This window comes from Neoarius graeffei, chromosome 16, assembly GCF_027579695.1.
Source record: "Neoarius graeffei isolate fNeoGra1 chromosome 16, fNeoGra1.pri, whole genome shotgun sequence".
Taxonomy (NCBI): Eukaryota; Metazoa; Chordata; class Actinopteri; order Siluriformes; family Ariidae; genus Neoarius; species Neoarius graeffei.
This window is the reverse complement of record NC_083584.1, coordinates 47,882,420-47,906,927: the sequence shown is the minus strand read 5'-3', so window position 1 is coordinate 47,906,927 and position 24,508 is coordinate 47,882,420. Positions and strand designations below refer to the sequence as shown.

The 24,508-nt window shown below is 43.8% G+C and overlaps 1 protein-coding gene across 3 annotated transcripts in view; it reads right to left on the bottom strand.

The window, feature by feature from the left end:
* Nucleotides 1–10,854, bottom strand: part of zfand2a (zinc finger, AN1-type domain 2A) — a 32,658-nt gene extending 21,804 nt beyond the window's left edge. For all 3 annotated transcript variants that reach the window (XM_060942119.1, XM_060942120.1, XM_060942121.1), the window contains exon 1: nucleotides 10,728–10,854. The gene's annotated coding sequence lies outside the window, so the exon portion shown is untranslated. The remainder of the gene's footprint in view (nucleotides 1–10,727) is intronic.
* Nucleotides 10,855–24,508: the final 13,654 nt, after the last annotated feature.

Below are 24,508 nucleotides of genomic sequence, written 5' to 3'. Positions count from 1 at the left end.
CATCAGCATTCTGATTCGGATTCTATGATGATCCACGAGAGGATAAATACTGGATACTCCCTATTAGACAGGCAGAACTGAGGATGCCTTTAGGATGAGAGGCGAAACGTTTTCAAGAATCTTCAAGCAAGTCCAGTTGCTCTCTTCAACCAACCACAGAGAACTACCAGGATAAATCGTTTGGGCGCGAGTCTTGAGGTCCGGGGTCACCGCGATCAGAGTCGGCCGAATCGCTGTCCGATTCCGAGGCCGCACAGTCAAACCTGGCGACTTGTCCAGGGTGTATCCCGCCTTTCGCCCGTAGTCAGCTGGGATAGGCTCCAGCTTGCCTGTGACCAGCGCTCCAAACTAACGGTGTCCCGATGTCCCGGGGACCATAAAAAAATGTCACCGGGACACAAAATTATCATATCTGGGACAATCCCGGGACAATGGAAAAAAAAATAGATCTAGAAAAAAAGTTCTACATTAAATGTGCAGTACGAGATTTTGGAATAACGGTTCTCGCAAGCCATATTTTGAAAAGAAACACTCCCACCCCCCGCGTCTCCACCCCTCCTCCCCCTTATAAAGCCTGAGAAATTCCGGCTTTATAATGGGTGTCTATTGCGTTACACACCAGTGGAGCTCGTTAAGTTAGAGTGTAGAGAGCTTGGAAAAATAGCTCAAACTTTCTCATTTAAGCTGTGTTTTCAGCCCCAACTTTCACTCCACACACAACTTTCTCAAAAGTAGTCGCCACACTTGTCCTGATTCACACAATGTGTCACCGGCAGCACCCCCTGGTGGTGCGGCAGCACCCCCTGGTGGTGCGGCAGCACCCCCTGGTGGTGCGGCAGCACCCCCTGGTGGTGCGGCAGCACCCCCTGGTGGTGCGGCAGCACCCCCTGGTGGTGCGGCAGCACCCCCTGGTGGTGCGGCAGCACCCCCTGGTGGTGCGGCAGCACCCCCTGGTGGTGCGGCAGCACCCCCTGGTGGTGCGGCAGCACCCCCTGGTGGTGCGGCAGCACCCCCTGGTGGTGCGGCAGCACCCCCTGGTGGTGCGGCAGCACCCCCTGGTGGTGCGGCAGCACCCCCTGGTGGTGCGGCAGCACCCCCTGGTGGTGCGGCAGCACCCCCTGGTGGTGCGGCAGCACCCCCTGGTGGTGCGGCAGCACCCCCTGGTGGTGCGGCAGCACCCCCTGGTGGTGCGGCAGCACCCCCTGGTGGTGCGGCAGCACCCCCTGGTGGTGCGGCAGCACCCCCTGGTGGTGCGGCAGCACCCCCTGGTGGTGCGGCAGCACCCCCTGGTGGTGCGGCAGCACCCCCTGGTGGTGCGGCAGCACCCCCTGGTGGTGCGGCAGCACCCCCTGGTGGTGCGGCAGCACCCCCTGGTGGTGCGGCAGCACCCCCTGGTGGTGCGGCAGCACCCCCTGGTGGTGCGGCAGCACCCCCTGGTGGTGCGGCAGCACCCCCTGGTGGTGCGGCAGCACCCCCTGGTGGTGCGGCAGCACCCCCTGGTGGTGCGGCAGCACCCCCTGGTGGTGCGGCAGCACCCCCTGGTGGTGCGGCAGCACCCCCTGGTGGTGCGGCAGCACCCCCTGGTGGTGCGGCAGCACCCCCTGGTGGTGCGGCAGCACCCCCTGGTGGTGCGGCAGCACCCCCTGGTGGTGCGGCAGCACCCCCTGGTGGTGCGGCAGCACCCCCTGGTGGTGCGGCAGCACCCCCTGGTGGTGCGGCAGCACCCCCTGGTGGTGCGGCAGCACCCCCTGGTGGTGGACCCTCAAAACTGACATGAAAAAACAAAACTTACGTGAAAATATATTTGTTTATTTATTTGTTTTCATTTGGCTCTGCTGATTTTATATGTCATGTTTTAGATGTAGGATGATGAGGGCTACATTTTAGTTATTTAAAAAAAAGGATTTAATTAAAACTTATAACTTAATATGTAGCCTAGTGGACCATCAGAATTTTTTGTCGTGACGTTGACGTTCAGCTTTTCAGCGCGCGAAATTACAACAGGAAGCGAGTACGAGTCGACCGTCTGTAGAGAAGAGTAAGAGTTAGTTAGTTAGTTGATACTTAATAGTTACTATGTCTCAGAAGAGAACCGTGTGGATTTAAGTGGAATAATTGCGAGAAGTCATATGATCAAGACAGCGTTTTAAGGTAAGGCCATTTGGTTATTAATTTTGCCCGCTGTGTCGTGTTCATTTGAGCCTATTTGGTATGCCTTGAACAAGTGCAGGTGTTGCTAGCATCTTGCTTTGAAGTTGACTCAGATGTAACTACAGTCTTAAAAAATGTTCGTTTAAAACGGTGTGTCCATGCTCATCATGTTTTACTTTTCTTAATGGAGAGTGTGAAATACCGCTGCATCACTTTTATGAGTGATTTTTGCAATAGAACACTAAGTTAGTGTCACTAGCCCATAGTAGTAGGATGAGTGGGTTCATGGATTTCGGTCTGTTGATTGAGAGAACCATGGTGTTTGTGTTGTTCCAGCGAGAGTGTTGTTCTGTTTCATGTGTATGTGTGTGCGTGCGTGCGACTAACTACTGTATTTGAAATGCACACTCGCTTGACTGGATCTGGGTATGTAAGGCTGTAATCGGGTGGAATCCGCGTCTCCTTCAGTTTATCTAGAGCAGATGTAAAACCTGCGACTGTTAAACCACAGCTGTGCGCTTCTGCTTCTAAAATAACCTGTCCTTCGTAATCGTGTTAACTGAGAATTGTCATTGACAGACAGGCTTCAGATTCTTCCGTCATCACTCCAAAAAAAAAAAACCCGTCGTTTTTACGGATTAGGCCTATAAGTAGTAGGCAGTTTAACGAAATATTGCAATTGCAAGCTTAAAAGGATTTCGGACGCCTGATTGGTTAAAATGCAGGAAATTGCATCTAAGAAATACAAAGTTTTCTGGGGGAGGACCCCCAGACCCCCCTTCAAAAAAATGTCCCAGGTCATGTCACAGCACCCCCTGCCGACAATGTCTTCCCGCGCCGCTGCAATGTGTCTACCTGAGCGATAGGATTTACAGTTTTTGAATGAGAAGCCTGAAAGTAACGAGAGCACAGCCGCGCAGCCTCATAGACTCCCATTATAAACGTGGCAGAAAAGTCACTCGTTTTTAACTCGCTCTAGTGTCCTCATTTTTTACACTACAGACAAAAAGAATTACATCCGTGTGTTCAGGAGAGCCTTGTGGCGCTCACTGTGAAAGAATCTTGTGAATATCTCCTTTTGTTTTCGTGTAAATCCCCATTGTTTGGAGGGAGTGCACAGAGAATCCTGCGCTCTGTGTGACACTCTGCTCGCGCTCTCACACACACACACACACACACACACACACACAGAAGGGCCGGGCTGCTCGCGGGCTTCAGTCTGATTGATGTATCAGTATCCAATCATTTTGAGGTGGTACCTCGATATGATTGGATGGCGTTATTCCTTTATTTTACACTGTAGACTGGATTAAAATATTTCGTTTTTGGGTCAAACCTTCTATTGTACTGCTTGCAACATGGGTGTGCATTTCATCCATTGATGGTATGGCTGATTGCTTTCAAAACATCTCTGAATGGGGCAACAGGTATATTACATAAAAATGGATAACGGTAATGGTGAAAATGATAAGTTGGCCTTATATATGCCAACAGATATTCAAGGTATAAGTAGATGAAACGAACATAAAAGGGGTCTTATTTTCAACTAAAGTGTACTGCAGATGTAGGGAGTTGAAACATTTTCTGAATGAGCTAGTTGGCCCCTTTAAATAAACGGGTATCTATTCATACAGTGAGATCGCCAAAGTTTAATAAACTGAAAATGCAATAACTAATTTTGAAGTAGATGATGTATAGGACATGTGTCACTTGTGTTTTGTGACTTATTGTAAAAATTATAAAGGGTTCAAAATCGTATAGTTACAAATATAATAGTAACTTCATATGATAATATTAACCACTGGTTATTTCAGAGAGGAAAAAAATGGGGACACTATTGCTTCCATTCGGGACAATACAACACAGAATTCGGGACCACTGGGGGACACAAAGAAAAAAAAAGTTAATTTCAAGCCCTGCCTGTGACCCTATAGAACAGGATAAAGTGGCTAGAGATAATGAGAACTTTCAGTCAAAGTTTGCAAATGAGCAAATTCCTTTGATGCATCCCGACAGATTTTGATAGTATTTCTCATCTCATCATCTCTATCCGCTTTATCCTGTTCTACAGGGTCGCAGGCAAGCTGGAGCCTATCCCAGCTGACTACGGGCGAAAGGCGGGGTACACCCTGGACAAGTCGCCAGGTCATCACAGGGCTGACACATAGACACAGACAACCATTCACACTCACATTCACACCTACGGTCAATTTAGAGTCACCAGTTAACCTAACCTGCATGTCTTTGGACTGTGGGGGAAACCGGAGCAAACCCACGCGGACACGGGGAGAACATGCAAACTCTGCACAGAAAGGCCCTTGTCAGCCACGGGGCTCAAACCCAGAACCTTCTTGCTGTGAGGCGACAGCACTAACCACTACACCACCGTGCCGCCCTTCTAAAGCATCACTTGTGTTATTTTCTGTGGGTCTCTGTATGTAGACAATATTCAGGCATGAGATTTTTCAGCTAAAAATCTGATTTAAGACTTCAAGTCAAGTCAACTTTGTCAAATATGCTATACATGCTCGACATACAACACAGATTAAATTTCAGTCCTCTCTGACCCACGGTACAAACAGGCAATGCAATAAATAAAAATAGAATAATTGAAAAAAATATAAACAGTATAAACACTCTAGATAAGAACTAGACAGACTAATCACACACACACACACACACACACACACACACATACACACACACACACACACATACAACGGTATACTAGTGCATCTCAAAAAATTAGAATATTGTGAAAAAGTTCAATATTTTCCATCAGTTATTTAAGAAAGTGAAAATGTTATATTATAGACTCATTACACAAACGAAAATGTTAAGCATTTTTCTGTTTTAATCAGTATGGCATACAGTACAAAAACATTAAAAAAACCCATCTCAAAATATTAGAATATTTCATTTCGAGTTTGAGTAAAACAGTATGAACACAGTATCTCTCTGTCTAGTTCAGTACACACAACCACAACCATGGGGAAGACTGCTGACTTGACTGTTGTCCAGAAGATGATCGCTGACGCCCTCCACAAGGAGGGTAAGCCACAAAAGGTCATTGCTGAAAAGGGTGGCTGGAAAAGGTGCACAAGCAACAGGGATGGCCGCAGTCTTGAGAGGATTGTCAAGAAAAGTTGATTCAAGAACTTGGGAGAGCTTCACAAGGAGTGGACTGAGGCTGGTGTCAGTGTATCAAGACCCATCACGAACAGACATCTTCAAGAAAGAGGATACAACTGTCGCATTCCTAATATCAAGCTACTCCTGAGCCAGAGACAATGTCAGAAGTGTCTTATCTGGGCTAAGGAGAGAAAGAAATGGACTGTTGCTCAGTGGTCCAAAGTCCTCTTTTCAGCTGAAAGTACATTTTGCATTTAATTTGGAAATCACGGTTCTAGAGTCTGGAGGAAGAGTGGAGAGGCACAGAATCCAAGGTGTTTGAAGCCCAGTGTGAAGTTTCCAGTCTGTGATGATTTGGGGTGCCATGTCATCTGCTGGTGTTGGTCCACTGTATTTTATCAAGTCCAAAGTCAACACAGCCATCTACCAGGAGATTTTAGAGCACTTCATGCTTCCATCTGCTGACGAGCTTTTTGGAGATGCTGATTTCCTTTTCCAGCAGGACTTAGCACCTAGCTACCCACAGTGCCAAAACTACTACCAAATGGTTTGCTGACCATGATATTACTGTGTTTGATTGGCCAGCCAACTTGCCTGATCTGAACCCCATAGAGAATCTATGGGGTATTGTCAAGAGGAAGATGAGAAACACCTGACCCAAAAATACAGATACACTGAAGGCCACTATCAAAGCAACCTGGGCTTCAATAACACCTCAGCAGCGCCACAGACTGATCACCTCCATGCCACACCGCATTGATACAGTAATTCATGGTAAAGGAGCCCCAACCAAGTATTGAGTGTATAAATGAATATACTTTTCAGAAGTTCGACATTTCCGTATTGTAAATCCTTTTTTGATTGATCTTAGGGAATATTCCAATAATTTGAGATACTGGATTTCTGATTTTCATGAGCTATAAGCCATAATCATCAAAATTAAAACAAAAAAGGCTTTAAATATTTCACTTTACATGTAATGAATATAGAATATATGAAAGTTTACCTTTTTGAATTAAATTATGAAAAAAAGGAACTTTTTCATGGTATTCTAATTTTTGAGATGCACTACTGTATAATATATATTAGTGCTGTCAAAGTTAACGCGATAACGCGATCTCAATTTAACGCGATTTTAAAAAATAGTGCCGTTAATGCAAATTCTAATTTGGCCCTGCGAGTCACCCGTAGTTCCTGTTGAGGCTTGTCGCGCACTGCTTCAATAAGAGTACGTGTGAGTGATGGAGAAAGGCATAGACATATAAACATCCTCGCCGCCATATTGGATGGGGCAAAGTGGAGATTCTTCAACCGTCTCTGGTATAGCGTCTAGACAGTAGCCGAGAATAAAGATGCCTCATTCATGTGCTGCGTTTAACTGTACCAACAGGTTTACCGTCCAAACGAGATCACCTTTCACAGGTGAGACTGGAAAAATACTTTTCAATACTGTTCCTTCAGTCTCCCAGCTCATCTCCACCGGGTAGGTGTAGAGTTATAAGCAGTGAGAATTAGATAATACAGTGCCACACTATGATGAACGTTTTTGAACGTATGTTCAATGTTTTTATTTTTGTTATCTGTTTTTTTCTTCTTTTATGGCAAATACTTCTCTTCAAAAGAAACTAATGAAGAGTAAAATAAAACTTTATTTTCACAGTAATATGCACTTTATTTTTCATCCCTTGGTTTTCTCATCTAATATGGAAGTTATGGATGTCAGTGGCTGTGACAAGACGTGTTATGCTCTGCAATTAAAAAAAAAAAAAAAAAAAAAAAAAAAAAACACACATTGGTACAAAGCAAGCCCATTCACTTTTTTGTGCTGATAAGAGAATTACAATGGTTTTTCATGTGACAAAAATGTGCGATTAATCGCGAGTTAACTATGACAGTCGCGACATTAATCGCGATTAAATATTTGAATCGCTTGACAGCACTTATATATAAGTGATTCCACGCTTATGGGTACTGAAATGGGGACATGAACTTATTCACCTAAAACCATTTCTTTTTTTTACCATCAGGTCACAAAACATGTAATCTTTAATGAATGATATGTTAAAAGATAACTTTAATTTTCTGAGATGTAATAAAAACATATTTATATGCCAAAGTCAAGCCTATGAGTTCCAAAATGATGTCTGTTACATTACTTCTGTTACGATTGTCCATCTCGCGTCTGTTACAAATTAATTACAATCTAGCTATATACCATGTTAATCTTATTGAAAGAATGTGTATGTTTATTCTACTACACATGTTTATTAATTATATTTGCTAAAACATCACCTTCCTATGTTTCAAAAAGTAATTCTACATTGTTAAAATTGAGAATATATATGTCCACAACACTTCTGTTACGTTCTGACTTTGGCATATAAATATGTTTTTATTACATCTCAGAAAATTAAAGTTATCTTTTAACATATCATTCATTAAAGATTACATGTTTTGTGACCTGATGGTAAAAAAAAGAAATGGTTTTAGGTGAATTTTTAAAAATAAGTTCATGTCCCCATTTCAGTACCCATAAGCGTGGAATCTCTCTCTCATTCATTCATACATACATACATATATATACATTATATATATATATATATATATATATATATATATATATATATATATATATATATATATATATATATATAAATTGGTGCAAATAAACAGTCAAGGGCACTTGAGGTATGGCAGGTAAACATGAAATAAGCAGTATAAACAAACTAGCAGCTGTTAAGGTGAGGTAGTGCGGAATAGTGCAAATGAGCGAGGTAAAGTGAGATGTGCGGTCCCTGAGTTCAGTGTGTTAATGAACGTTGAGGTGTGTGGGTGTGTGTTGGGGGTTGTGCGAGCAGAATCTGTGGCAGGGGGCAGAGGGAGTTGAGCCTCCTGACCGCCTGGTGAAAGAAACTGTTCTTGAGCCTGCTGGTTTCATTGCTGTTATATTAAAATTCAACTGATTCACTCCGAGTGATGTGTCGTTCAGGGAACGAATCGACTCCGAGTCGACTCTTTTTAGATGAATTTTAAATTGAGAAAAAAAAGCAAACAAATGATCTGCATCTCCCCACAACTGGATGACAGCAAGAACAACTTCTTTAGTCCAGTTATCACTCGACTCCGTGGTCGAAAGATGGAGAAGTTTAACAAGGAAAAGCACTCGAGAAGAACCGACTATAGAATTTGCTGAGAAACGGTGTTGAACGCGACCGCGCATGCGTAAAAACAAGCTTCGGAGCCACTGATCTCTATTATACCGTAAAATACCAAATAATAGCCGAGTTCCAATTAACCGCCGAGTTCCCTTTAACGGCCGGGTGTACGCGTGTGTTGTGACAAATAAAGGCCGGTTCCGAATACTCGCCGGGGTCTAAAAAAAAAAAAAAAAAAAGCGTCCGAACGTTCTATCTAGAATCTTGAGGCCCAGCACTTTTCTGGTTTTCTGGTGTTTAAATGATTTTGCATTGCATAGTTTTCTACCGAAACAATATGAATGAATGAATGAATGAATGAATGAATGAATGAATGAAATTATTTCTATAATACTGTTTACAACATTTTGTTACGTGATAATAAACATGCCATTTCAGTGTTATAATCTTGGTCTACCGTAATATTTCTTGAGGAATGCAACTCCGTAACTTTTGACAGATGTCTTAGCCAATTACGTTTGACATGGGTGTGTGGGATATCACTTACGTCATCGAATGAGGAATACCCAGCGTGTGTGGTGACATTGAGGACTGCGGGTTTCCAAGGTTGGACTGCTGCTTCTGTTAAACGACCTAAATTGCCGAATGCATGCGTCAAAGCACACACTGAGTTTTATTAAAGACCTTATACCATTTCACTTGCCCTTACCCATTCGGATCTGGAAGACGCTTTACAAAAAAGGTGAGAGCGTTCTAACATGCATTTCAGTCTGCTCGCGGCCAATCTAATCCAAGGGGCCTTTTCAACAAGTAATCTGTCGTGCAAGTTGGGCAGAAGCACGCGTCAGGCAGGCAACATGTAGGCCTACAAGTCAGTAACCTATTCAACTAACTTTCATCCGAACTTTAAGTTTTCTACGGGGTCGAGCCACCGTACCAACTCACTCTGGGAATAGGCTCATATCGGCCAAATAGAGAGACGTCTTGGAGAGAAACGTGAGAATGCAAGATGACAGTATGTAGCCACTGCAGGTCACTTATTTTTCAGCATAAGAAAAAACCCTTTGGTTTGACACTTCGCACCCTAATTATGTTGCTTCAACGTCGCGCCCTCCATGCAATTTCAGATTGACAGACATCGCGAAGCGCAAAGGGTGGAGGCTGCATGGGTGAGGGTGATAGCAAGTGACCATAACTTTGCAGAGTAATTAAATCACAGTGCTGCGCACAGACAATGGTGTGGTTTCTTGATTATTTTGTAAAGCATGCGCTTAACTAGTCATTAACAGGAAAAGGTGTGTGATTTATCCTTTATCCACCCCGACTGTGCCATGCGAAGATGCATTCTGCGTCTTCAAAATTCCCCGAAGTCGGCACCGTGCTATCTGTAATCTAACTCTAAACAAACTGTAAGTTATACTGGTTAAAAGTAGGCCTATCTGAGAATGATTTTTTCCCCGTTTTGAGGTAGATTTTGGGGAAGGTGTTTGTGAAGAAGGAATTAATCGCCTGTTCCAAATAGCCGCCTAGTCTCTAATACGCGCCGGGTCTCTTACGTGATTGAGACAAATAATAGCCCGGGCTATTATTTGGTATTTTACGGTATGTAGTCAGTCAGTGTTCTGGTCTGATGAAGCTGTTGATTTGCGCATGCGCACGTTTGTGTTTACCCGTCAAACATCCTACTTATCAGAAATCACTTTATTAATCCCCGGAGGGAAATTCAAAAGCCACCGGTTGTGTTAAGACGATAAACGGGAACAAAGTTGCGTCCATCGGTGTAAAAATGTTCCAGAACAAATCGTGTTTAGACAGGCAACTTGTTGTGGAACAAGTCCCAGTGTAAAAGCAGCTTAACTAACGAACGCTGACTCATGCTAATGATAATCATGTACACCTAAAACCTCAGCAGATTCACTACAAAACTGAATAAAAGTATCTGAATCTATATAAAATCATTAAAAGAAAGACCCAATTAGCATAACAAAATCATGCTAATCCTGTCACGGTTTACACACACAGTGGTAGCTGGGTTTTTATTGATCGTGCTAACTCCTAACACACTGCAGGCGCTCGGTGAACCTGACAAGGGGAGAATTAAGTTAGACTGAAAACAGCTGACACGGTTTGCTTCTGGTTCTGTCTCTCAATAAATGACCTGCTTTCTCGAATAAACGGAGGCCACTAATAAACAGAGCTAACTATCCGGATAACAGAGGCAAGTTTAGTTTTAATAACATCACAAACATGCATAAAATCACTGTAGAAACATGATGAGGTGTTTCTTACCGATATTATCCACCAAAAGGCCCTCGCTGGTCCCTGGTTGTCTCTGTGTGTGTAAACACGGATTCCGTAAACACACGCTCAGGGTTTAATTCAGCACTCCGACCTCAGGTTCCTTCCTCCCATGTTAATGTCATTGAGCGCCGTGAAGCAGCCAACAATAAACCACAGACACACTCTTCAAAATAAAAGTCTCATTCCAGGCGACTCATCAGTTATGGAATCCATCCATTATCTCTAGCCGCTTTATCCTGTTCTACAGGGTCGCTAGCTGACTATGGGCGAGAGGCGGGGTACACCCTGGACAAGTCGCCATGTTATCACAGATCTGACACAGAGACACACAACCATTCACACTCACGGTCAATTTAGAGTCACCAGTTAACCTAACCTGCATGTCTTTGGACTGTGGGGGAAACCGGAGCACCCGGAGGAAACCCACGGGGAGAATATGCAAACTCCGCACAGAAAGGCCCTCGCCGGCCACGGGGCTCGAACCCAGACCTTCTTGCTGTGAGGCGACAGCGCTAACCACTACACCACCGCGCCACCCTCAGTTATGGAATTTTTTTAAGTCTATTCCAGACATGGAAAGATAGGAGATCTGATCATTTTTAAGCCAGATCATGGAATATCAGGGGATTTTTTTTTTTGGTAGCATGTTTACATTTTGGTCGCTATTTATCAAAATGTAAAATTTTCCATTCAATGTTTTTCTTTTTGGCCGCACGGTGGTGTAGTGGTTAGCACTGTTGCCTCACAGCAAGAAGGTTCTGGGTTCGAGCCCAGTGGCCGGCGAGGGCCTTTCTGTATAGAGTTTGCATGTTGTTCCCGTGTCCGCGTGGGTTTTCTCCGGGTGCTCCGGTTTCCCCCACAGTCCAAAGACATGCAGGTTAGGTTAACTGGTGACTCTAAATTGACCGTAGGTGTGAATGTGAGTGTGAATGGTTGTCTGTGTCTATGTGTCAGCCCTGTGATGACCTGGCGACTTGTCCAGGGTGTATCCCGCCTTTCGCCCGTAGTCAGCTGGGATAGGCTCCAGCTTGCCTGCGACCCTGTAGAACAGGATAAGCAGCTACAGATAATGGATGGATGGATGTTTTTCTTTTTCTGATTATTTCACAATGCTTAAGCATTAAAAAATGTCAAGTTTTTTTTTTTTACTGTGAACAAGTAAATAAAGCTCAAAAACTGATGGGTTTAAAATATGGTGGGTGGGTTTTTTTCAGCCTGCTTTTCCGTTCATTATCGATCATGGAAATTCAGCTTTTTAGTCAGAGGAAGTCAGCGAATTTGACATTTGACAGTGGGAACCTTGTTATACTTGTTATACCAAAAGTTTGTGGACACCGAACTGTCACACCCATATGTGAGCCTTTTCCAACCTCCATCCATCCATCCATCCAATATCTGTAGCCGCTTATCCTGTTCTACAGGGTCGCAGGCAAGCTGGAGCCTATCCCAGCTGATTACGGGCGAAAGTCGGGGTACACCCTGGACAAGTCGCCAGGTCATCGCAGGGCTGACACATAGACACAGACAACCATTCACACTCACATTCACACCTACGGTCAATTTAGAGTCACCAGTTAACCTAACCTGCATGTCTTTGGACTGTGGGGGAACCGGAGCACCCGGAGGAAACCGACGGGGACACGGGGAGAACATGCAAACTCCACACAGAAAGGCCCTCGCCGGCCATGGGGCTCAAACCCAGAACCTTCTTGCTGTGAGGCAACAGTGCTAACCACTGCACCACCGTGCAGCCCCCTTTTCCAACCTGTTCCTATAAAGTTGGAAGTATACAATTGTATAGAATTGTATGCTGTAACGTTATAATTTCCCTTCACAGGAACAGCCCAAACCTATTCCAGCATGACAATGCTCCTGTGCACAAAACTCTCCTCAAAGAGATAGTTTACCAAAGTTGGACTGGAAGAACTCTAGTGTCCCAAGTCCCTTTCTTGTATGAAACCTGTTAATGTAAAAGGTAAAAGCAACATAAGATTGATAACAAATTTTCATTCTCAACCAGTCTTCCATAGCAGTCAAGTAACAGGTGCTGTGTATTTCCACCTGACTGTATTTAAAAGGATTCTACAGAGCACTAACCTCTACAAGACGTATAAAACATGTGAGACCAGACATGATGCCATGTCCAACTGGATCTGTGGATGTTTTCTTTCCTTTTTTTCCCCCCACCGGTCACTTAACAGTGAGGCAGTGTTCAGTGAGTATTCAGATTACATAGGTGTCAGTAGTTACAGTGCAATATCACTGCATCATCATTTACATTACAGCCAGCAATGTCAAGACCATTCACAACACATTAATCCAATGGTTCCCATTCACCCTGAAGCTGTAGGAAAAGATTATTGTTAATGTTACTAGGTCACCAGGGGATAGATTAACGATTCAACTTTACCATTTTTCTTTCATTCCTACACAACACCAACAAATAAACAGTTTGCAGTCGAGAGTGAATAGGGTATTGTACAGATCTTTAAACTCAATCTTTGGGATGAACTGGAAACCAACTGCACCCCAGACCTCCTCACCAACATCAGTGCATGATCTCACTAATACTCTTGTAGCTGAATGAACAACAACATACAACATACCCAGAGCAATTGGGGGTTGGGTGCTTTGCTGAAGGGCACTTCAGCTATTCTTGCTGGCCCAGGGAGTCAAATTGGCAACCTTTTGGTCCCAAAGTTGCTTCTCTAACCATTAAACCATGGCTTCCCATGTATAACAGCAAAGTGGGGGATCAACTCCATGGTTTTGGAATGGGTACATATGGGTGTGATGGTCAGGTGTCCATATGCCTTTGACCATATAGTGTACTGTACATACAGTGTGGTCCAAAAGTCTGAGATGACGAGTAAAAATGCTTCTGTTTGGCATTCTTTTTTGAAGTCAACACAAAGGTTTTCATTACAAAAGCTACTGAGTGAAAACTAGAAGAAACATTTGGACAAATTTCAGAATTTCTTAGTATTTGATCTGTCCCGTTTTTGTTTTCATGACCTTATGCACTTAAGCTGGCATGGACTCCACAAGTCTGTGTAAAACCTGATCAAATCTATCGGTGTGTCGTCTGGACACATGCTCCAATGGAAGGGGTAAGACTCACAGAAAATCTGACCTTTTTGTAGAAAGGAGTTAATATGGCAAATATCACACATTTGCATAAATTTAAATCATGAACTATAAAGTGTGCAATAGCTTGAATAATCAAGATGTTGCACTTTTTTTTACATTGCAAGCATTTAGCAGGCGCTCTTATTCAGAGCAACGTATAGCAGGACCCTGACATACCCACAGCAGTTGGGGGCTAGGTACCTTGCTCAAAGATGTTTCAGCTATTCCTGCTGGTCTATGGAATCAAACCGGCAACCTTTTGGTCCCAAAACTGCTTCTCTAACCTTTAAGCCATGACTTCCCACAGTGCTTTTTTTTTCCTCCCCCCCCCCCCCCCCCCCAGGTACTGCAAAATAAATTCCATTGCTTATTCATGCTAGAAATATATGTTTGGCATAGTTACAACTGGTACAGGCTGGTCTGATTGCTACTTGGAGCGCAGGTGGCCAAGTTGTTAGAGCGCTTGACCACTAAGCGAATGGTCCCTGGTTCGAGCCTCGGCTCGACGGGGATCTGGAGCTCGCTCCCTGTCCACCCAGCAGTGAATGGGGACCTGGTGGAAACGCTGGGGAAGTTAAAGGCGGCAAGGAAAGGAACTGGCCACCCTACCTCACTATGCCGATGGCCCAGGACAAGTGCGCTCTCTAACAGGCACTCCCCCAATGTACGAATTGTATATGGGACTCCCCTTTGCTTTTTTTTTTTGATTGCTACTTGTTTTGGTTAGTTAAATCCTTGAGATTTATCTTCACTCGCTCATTCTGCTCTCTGCTTAATGAAGGTTATATTGACCAGAAATGTCTTTCTTCTTTTCATAAGACTATGATCCTGACGGGTGATGTAATGGTACATAATGTCTCTCTTCTTTACATACAATAGTGTAGTCTAAACCAGTGATGTAATGCTTAGATAACTTAGTTTCATCACTCAAATCATCATCATCATCATCATCATCATCATCATCCAATCGCATAACTACAACACTCTTGAATGTGAATATATACTACAAAAAACTGAGAAACATCTCTGAACAGCTGTGTCAGTGATTGTTCCTGGATTGAGCCGTGAGGCAGAATCTCCTATGTGGCATAGATCTACATTCCACATACGTGGTTAATTCAACTTCCTTCACTACAGACAGATTAAAACCTAACAATTCAGAACTACTCTGACCAATCATGAGGGCAGCCATGGCCTGAAGGTTAGACAAGCAGCCTTGGGCCCAAAGGGTCACTGGTTCCATTTCTGACCTCGGCAAGAAAAATATGAGGGGAGTTGAGTGAATGAACAGCACTTTCCCCTCCCTCTGTATTGCGGCTGAAGTGCTCTTGAGCAAGGCACCGAACCCTCAGCTGCTCCCCCGGTGCTGTAACAAAGCTGCCTGCTCTTCTGGGTATGTGTGTGTGCTCATTGCTCACTTCTGTGTATGGTACATGTGTATGTTCACTGCTTCAGATGGGTTAAATGCAGAGGAGGAATTTCACTGTGCTTGAGTGTGCATGTGACAAATAAAGACTTTTCCTTCTTCTTAGACATGTCTGCAGTGATGAAGTCTTTCTCCAAAAAAGCAAAGAAATATGCAATATTTTTATTAGATTCCCGAAGAATCTCGTATGTACCCGGTTCCTTATTAGCATGATACACAGAATGGATGCACTGACCTCAACACACTCTACTGCTCAGACACATACAATTTCTTTGCTGCTCACTTATTACTCCACTGATAAACAGTGACAGAATTTATGCTGAAAAAACTCAATGTCCTGTTCACAGCCACTAAAATCACAGGCCCACATTGATTGATATGGGAAGAACATCATATAGACACTCTGCACAAACAGTAAGCCAAGACCAGGATCAAACACAGACTCTGGAGCTGTAAGGTGGCAATGCTGCTGCACCACCAGGCCACACTAAGACAATAAAACAGTCCATAATAACATTTTTAAAAATACAGTATACAAAAAAAGGCACACTTACTCCATGCTAATATGCAAATTTATACAAATTTCTTGGTTACATTTGACATTATGACATTTATTTAATTTTCAAAGCAGACACTGCACTGCTTTTTACAGGATCTCATCTCTCTCATTATCTCTAGCCGCTTTATCCTGTTCTACAGGGTCGCAGGCAAGCTGGAGCCTATCCCAGCTGACTACGGGCGAAAGGCGGGGTACACCCTGGACAAGTCGCCAGGTCATCACAGGGCTGACACATAGACACAGACAACCATTCACACTCACATTCACACCTACGGTCAATTTAGAGTCACCAGTTAACCTAACCTGCATGTCTTTGGACTGTGGGGGAAACTGGAGCACCCGGAGGAAACCCACGCAGACACAGGGAGAACATGCAAACTCCGCACAGAAAGGCCCTCGCCGGCCACGGGGCTCGAACCCGGACCTTCTTGCTGTGAGGCGACAGTCTTTTTACAGGATAAAACAATGAAATAATTTTTAAAGCATAAATTGAAAGAGAAATTTTATAATAAAGGGAGGAATAAAAAAACAAGAGTATTGTATTAAAACGGTGTGAAAATTGTTATAAATACAAAAAAAAAGTTCATTTAGTTGCTGAGCTACGACCACTTCTACACTGAATTAAAAACGCGCTGTAAGACTTTTATTTTGGAAAAGAGTTGGTGTTTTATAGTAGCTAGCTTCCTAAACGTTATCAATGTTGATTTCACACTGAGTCACTGTGAGTCACGCATGATGAGTGCTGGAGCTTTCCAGAAAGTAACACCTGAGACAGTGATGCAGCATTTTGTTTACTACTACTACTTTATTAGGGCCCGAGCCCTAATGGGCGAAGGCCCTATTGTTCTTGTAAGAGTTCACTATTATTATTCTTCCGTCTTCTTCTTCTTCTTTATTTTTCTCCGCTGTTGGGCCATTTTCGGGGCGCTTGCCATGGGCGAAAACGCACGAAATTTGGCACCAGTTCCGAGAATTGCCACCGCTACTCAGAACCAAAAGCCCAAACTTGGCCGGGGCTCAGGGCCTCTATAGCGCCCCCTAAGTCGTTGTGATTTTGGTCTCCCGCATTAAGGTGCCTGGTTGCCATGTAGTTTGTAGTAGTGGCATGCCATTTGGTTCGCATACGTATCTCACTAAGCCGGACAAAAATGTAATGCCAATGCATTAGCCACGCCCAACAGGAAGTGAGGTAATTTCACTTTTGTGCGAAATGCATGGCCACGAAGACGGCGCAACTCCTCCTAGACCGTTCATAGGAATGTCACCAAAATTGATACACATCATCTACAGACATGGCTGACAAAAGTTACTAAATACGTTTCACGTGGCATAAACCGTTCAGAAGTTATATGTCAATCAATTTTCGATGCAAAATTTTACATGCTTAAAAATTCATAGCAAATCTTCTGATTGCTCAAAACTGCTCATACTTCACACGCAAATCACTCATTGGGCTTCTGACATGTTACCCAATTTCTGTGCTATTTCGCCACTGGGGGCGCTATTTTTGGGCAAAAATTCCAATCTTTCCTCAAATTTGGTCAAACTTCACGGCCACCCTCTTACTACCTCCCATGTCATGTATACCACATTTTGGGAATTTTCGTCCATGGGGGGCGCTGTTTTTGGCCGACGCAATTGCTCCAAAACGGGTTTTTGGTAAATAATTCCATAATGCTTTTCCTTCACACCACTACCTTGTGATAGTGCGTTGCTGTTGTAGACACTTATTTTTCCAACTCATAATCGCTCATGTACAGCATAGCGCCACCTACTGACATGGGAAAAACCAAAAAATTTATTCTTCAAAAATCTATATCTCATCTTCTATTTACTCAATTGTCATCAAACTTCATACGCAAACTCTTCATAGCTCACCTGACATGCACGCCAAATTTTGTGCACTTTCGCCCCTGGGGGTGCTGGTTATGGCAGAAATGATATTGCAGCTTCTGATTTGTCAAACTTGGCAGGCAAACTCTTTACAAGACCCTTTTTGGGGCGCTTGCCATGGTCGACAACGCACGAAATTTGGCTCCTTTTCCTTAGACTGCCACCGCTACTGAGAACCAGAAGCCCAGATCCAGGCGGGCCTCAGGGCCTCTTTAGCGCCCCCTAACTCGTTGTGACTTTGGCCTCCCGCATTAAGGTGCCTGGTTGCCATGTTGTTTGTAGTAGTGGCATGCCATTTGGTACGCATATGTATCTCACTAACCCGGACATAAATGTAATGCCAATGCATTAGCCACGCCCAACAGGAAGTGAGGTAATTTCACTTTTGTGCGAAATGCATGGCCACGAAGACGGCGCAACTCCTCCTAGACCGTTCATAGGAATGTCACCAAAATTGATACACATCATCTACAGACATGGCTGACAAAAGTTACTAAATACGTTTCACGTAGCATAAACCGTTCAGAAGTTATACGTCAATCAATTTTCAATGCAAAATTTTACATGCTTAAAAATTCATAACAAATCTTCTATTTGCTCAAAACTGCTCATACTTCACATGCAAATCACTCATTGGGCTTCTGACATGTTACCCAATTTCTGTGATATTTCACCACTGGGGGCGCTATTTTGGGGCGAAAAATCCAATCTTTCCTCATATTTGGTCAAACTTCACGGCCACCCTCTTACTACCTCCCATGTCATGTATACCACAATTAGCCACGCCCAACAGGAAGTGAGGTAATTTCACTTTTGTGCGAAATGCCTGGCCACGAAGACGGCGCAACTCCTCCTAGACCGTTCATAGGAATGTCACCAAAATTGATACACATCATCTACAGACATGGCTGACAAAAGTTACTAAATACGTTTCACGTAGCATAAACCGTTCAGAAGTTATGCGTCAATCAATTTTCAATGCAAAATTTTACATGCTTAAAAATTCATAACAAATCTATTTGCTCAAAACTGCTCATACTTCACACGCAAATAACTCATTGGGCTTCTGACATGTTACCCAATTTCTGTGCTATTTCACCACTGGGGGCGCTACTTTGGGGCGAAAAATCCAATCTTTCCTCGTATTTGGTCAAACTCCACGGCCACCCTCTTACTACCTCCCATGTCATGTATACCACATTTTGGGAATTTTCGTCCATGGGGGGCCCTGTTTTTGGCCGACGCAGTGGCTCCAAAACGGGTTTTTGGTAAATAATTCCATAATGCTTTTCCTTCACACCACTACCTTGTGATAGTACGTTGCTGTTGTAGACACTTATTTTTCCAACTCTTAATCGCTCATGTACAGCATAGCGCCACCTACTGACATGGGAAAAACCAAAAAATTTATTCTTCAAAAATCTATATCTCATCTTCTATTTACTCAATTGTCATCAAACTTCATACCCAAACTCTTCATAGGTCACATGACATATACGCCAAATTTTGTGCACTTTCGCCCCTGGGGGTGCTGGTTATGGCAAAAATGATATTGCAGCTTCTGATTTGTCAACCTTGGCAAGCAAACTCTTTACAAGACCCTTATTGGGGCGCTTGGCATGGTCGACAACGCACGAAATTTGGCTCCTTTTTCTCAGACTGCCACCGCTACTGAGAACCAGAAGCCCAGATCCAGGCGGGCCTCAGGGCCTCTATAGCGCCCCCTAACGTGTTGTGATTTTTGCCTCTCGCACGCCATTGTGGGTGTAATGTCTCTTGCCGAAGAAGCTGTGGAAGGTTTTTCGCGGGGACGCATGCCCCCGCCCCCCTTGGCCGCTGGCGCGAGGGCCCGTCGAGGCCGCTTGCGGCTTTAATTATTATTAGTGTGCTTGCAAAAGCACACTGTTGTTCTTCTTAAGTTTTATTAGGGCCCGAGCACCGAACGGTGTGAAGACCCTATTGTTTTTCGAAGGATTATTATTATTATTTCTGCTGCGTTTGGCCTTATTTGAGGCATTCCCCATGCACCAAAACTCATGAAATTTGATACGCACATAAGTCATTGTCATCGCTACTCAGCCACAGACTTTTGGCCCCGGGCATGGCCCAGGGACTTCATAGCGCCCCTTTTTCCATTTCCCATTGAAATGAATGGGTAGAACTTTGGAATGATGATGTCATAAGGCCATTTGGAGTGAAATGGTCTTATGGTCATTTTTAACGTACTCCTCCTAGACGGTTTATCAGATTCATGTCAAACTTGGCAAACATAATGCCAAGATATTGCTGAAGTTGAATTGCTGAGGGATTTTTGATATGTTGTAATATGTTGAAATATTATAACATATAATATGCCAAGATATTGCTGAATGTTGAACTTGATATCTTGTAATATGATTCTGATTCTGATACTCTTTAGCCGTTATGGGCCTGTCTGTTATAGCACCACCAACTGGCCAAGGAAAGAATAGGGTTTGGGATATGTGTGTTTTGTCATGATGAATTTTAACATGCTCCTCCTAGACGGTTCATGAGATTCATGTGAAATTTGTTATACGTGATGCCAAGATGTTGCTGATATTAAATTGCGAAGGGATTTTTGATATCTTGTAATATGTTGAAATGGCCTTATGATTTTAATATCTTGCCACATAAACAGGAAACGTGTCAGAAAGCCACAGTGCTTTGACTGTATGGTTGGACACTTCTTACTTCAATAGATATTATGATTATTATGATAACCTGACGCCCAATGGGCCTGCCTGTTATAGCGCCACCACCTGGCCAAGCAGGAAATGTGCCAGAAATTGGCGATATTCACATGTGTAATTCAGATGCCTAGCACAGCGCCATCATCTGGCCAAGCAGGAAATGGGGAAAAATGTTCAATTCATTGATGGATTGATCTGAAACTTTACAAAATATTGGATATCATGAGTCTGATGATACAACATATACAATTCTGTGCACACTCATACACACACAGTCATATGCATATTTATGCATACTCACATGCACACGCAACATCTATGAGCACACTCTCTTTCACACACACACACACTTTCTCTCTCTCTCTCTCTCTCTGACAAACAGACACACACACGCACACACAATAATAGCGGAGCTCCAGCAGAGCACCATACCTAAGAAAAAATGGTAAACCCATCGAGTCAATTTTTTGTGGTTTGTCCGTGTACGTGTACCACCAGTCATACACACCGCCTAGTGGCCAGTGTTAGTAATTACCAGTCATACACACCGCCTAGTGGCCAGTGTTAGTAATTACCAGTCATACACACCGCCTAGTGGCCAGTGTTAGTAATTATCAGTCATACACACCGCCTAGTGGCCAGTGTTAGTAATTACCAGTCATACACACCGCCTATGGTGTAGTGGTTAACGCTGTCTCCTCACAGCAAGAAGGTCCGGGTTTGAGCCCCGTGGCCGGCGAGGGCCTTTCTGTGCGGAGTTTGCATGTTCTCCGCGTGTCCGCGTGGGTTTCCTCCGGGTGCTCCGGTTTCCCCCACAGTCCAAAGACATGCAGGTTAGGTTAACTGGTGACTCTAAATTGAGCGTAGGTGTGAGTGTGAATGGTTGTCTGTGTCTATGTGTCAGCCCTGTGATGACCTGGTGACTTGTCCAGGGTGTACCCCGCCTCTCGCCTGTAGTCAGCTGGGATAGGCTCCAGCTTGCCTGCGACCCTGTAGAACAGGATAAAGCGGCTAGAGATAATGAGATGAGACAAGATGAGATGAGACACACCGCCTAGTGGCCAGTGTTAGTAATTACCAGTCATACACACCGCCTAGTGGGCCAGTGTTAGTAATTACCAGTCATACACACCGCTTACACGGTGGTGTAGTGGTTAGCGCTGTCGCCTCACAGCAAGAAGGTCCTGGGTTCGAGCCCTGGGGCCGGCGAGGGCCTTTCTGTGCGGAGTTTGCATGTTCTCCCCGTGTCCGCGTGGGTTTCCTCCGGGTGCTCCGGTTTCCCCCACAGTCCAAAGACATGCAGGTTAGGTTAACTGGTGACTCTAAATTGACCGTAGGTGTGAATGTGAGTGTGAATGGTTGTCTGTGTCTATGTGTCAGCCCTGTGATGACCTGGCGACTTGTCCAGGGTGTACCCTGCCTTTCGCCCATAGTCAGCTGGGATAGGCTCCAGCTTGCCTGCGACCCTGTAGAAGGATAAAGCGGCTAGAGATAATGAGATGAGATGAGACACACCGCCTAGTGGGCCAGTGTTAGTAATTGCCAGTCATACTCACCGCCTAGTGGCCAGTGTTAGTAATTACCAGTCATACACACAGCCTAGTGGCCAGTGCTAGCCAGTAAATAAATAAAACAAAAGAGACTGGCTAGGATATAAGAAAATTCTACAACCCAGAAACAGATGGGAGCTCCGCTTTTAGGCAGTGCCTAAATCTGTGACCTGCCATCATTGTGCATTTTGTTGCAGACATATGAAAACTCTGCATGTACACACAAACACACACACACACTGCAGACACAGGAAAGCTAAGATGACTTAAGATTACAGCGTGAGATAGGGAGGAGACACATCTATAGTTTTGTACATATATAAATGTACATTTTCACACCACAGAAACACACAGAGACACACACACTTACCGTCTTTGTCTGTCTATCTCTCATCCGTCAAGCAGTCATGGCATTTGCAACATGCACATCACCTTTGAACATTTGATGAATATATGACATGTGACTGTTTTGTTGGGTGGCGGGATGTCCTGGGTTGCGGAACCACATGTGCGAGGGCCCATCAAGGCCACTAGCGGCTTTAATTATTATTATTATTATTATTATTATTATTATTATTAGCCCTGTGATGACCTGGCGACTTGTCCAGGGTGTACCCCGCCTTTCGCCCGTAGTCAGCTGGGATAGGCTCCAGCTTGCCTGCGACCCTGTAGAAGGATAAAGCGGCTAGAGATAATGAGATGAGATGAGATGAGATGAGATGAGATGAGATGAGATTATTATTATTATTATTCCATTTCACCTGTTTTTTGGATCCACTACTCATAGGGCTTTCGAGATAGAGACACCGTTCCAACGCTGAAACGTTGGGCCCGATCTGGAATGGCGTGCTTGTTTTCAGCTTTTGGATCAACACACCTGTTCTCTCGTTCTTGTCATTTTTCTGTCATTTTTTTCCCATAGAGAATGAATAGGGCTCACGAATCAAATCGTCCTGCTCAGACACGCTTCATCGCAGACGCACCAAACCTCATGTGATACCTCAGGCCAACTCCCCAGACACATATATGCATTCGGTTCTGACCCGCACTCATTTTTTCCTTTCTTTTCATGCCCCCCTTTTTCATCCATTCACTTCCATTCATTTTTGGCCCCATTGAAAATGAATGGCATTTCGGGAAAAAAGCTTTCACTCTCCATCAAATTTTTTAACTGAGTGACCAAACTTCAAGAGACTTCATATGATGCCTCAGGGCAAGTCCCCACACATATCCATCCCCTCATCTGAGACCTGCACTCATCTTTTTCTTGGTTTTCACACATCCTTTTTTCCCTCCATAGGCTTCCATTGATTTTTGGCCCCATTCAAATGAATGGAGTTTTGCTCAGTAACACTTCACCACATATCCACTGGTGTAGTGTGCTTGGATACAGCTTTTGGACCGGTGCACCCGTTCTGTCATCCTTGTCATTTTTCTGTTGTTTTTTCCCATAGAAAATGAATAGGACTCACGAATCGAGTCGTCCTACTCAGACACGCTCCATCGGAGATGCACCAAACTTCATGTGATACTTCAGACCAACTCCCCTGACACATTCATGCAATCGGGTCTGAACTGCACTCGTCTTTTCCTTTATTTTTCCTTCTTTTTTTTCTTCTGTTCTGCTACAGCTCAGCAAGCACACTTTGCATTTTCTTTGCGGAAATGCAGTCTAGTTATTATTATTATTATTATTATTAATAATAATAATAATAATAATAAAGCGGCTAGAGATAATGAGATGAGATAAGGCTACTACTTCTATTATTATTATTATTATTATTATAAGACTACTACTACTAATAATAATAATACTAAGGCTACTACTAATATTTATTAATAATAAAGCCTAAATTAACATTGTGTAATTTTAATTACAGATTACACAATATTTGTTCAAAACATTCATTTAAGTGTTTGAGTGGGCAGCATGGTGGTACAACATGCACATTTGCCTCGCAGCTCCAGGGTCCCTGACCTCGGGTTACTGTCTGTGTGGAGGTTCTGTGCATGTTCTTTTGATGGGTTTCCTCCTGCCTCCCAAAAATACACCAGTGGGTGAATTGTCTAAGAGAAATGACTCCTAGTAGTGAATGAATGAGTGAATGTGTGTCCATGTTGTCCTGTGATGGACTGATGTCCCATCCATGTTGTATTCCTGCTTCACATCCAGAGTTTCCCCAGCAGGGTCCAGATCCACAGCCAACTTGACGAGGATAAAGCAGTTACTGAAAGGGGATGAGTGACACTCAAGTTCTTCCACTCCAACCTCGGCAAACCCTGTCTTCATGGAGCTCGCTTTGTACGCAGGGGCACTGTCATGCTGGAACAGCTCTGGGCTTCATAGTTCCAGAGAAGGGAAATTATATTCCTCCAAAGCATATGTGCTTCGATAACTCTACTTTGCCAAAATAAATCCAGATTTGTTTGTGAGGACAGCTTTGAGGAACATAGGTTCTGTGGTTGGCTTATATTATGGCAGGTTCAGATTGTTATTGACA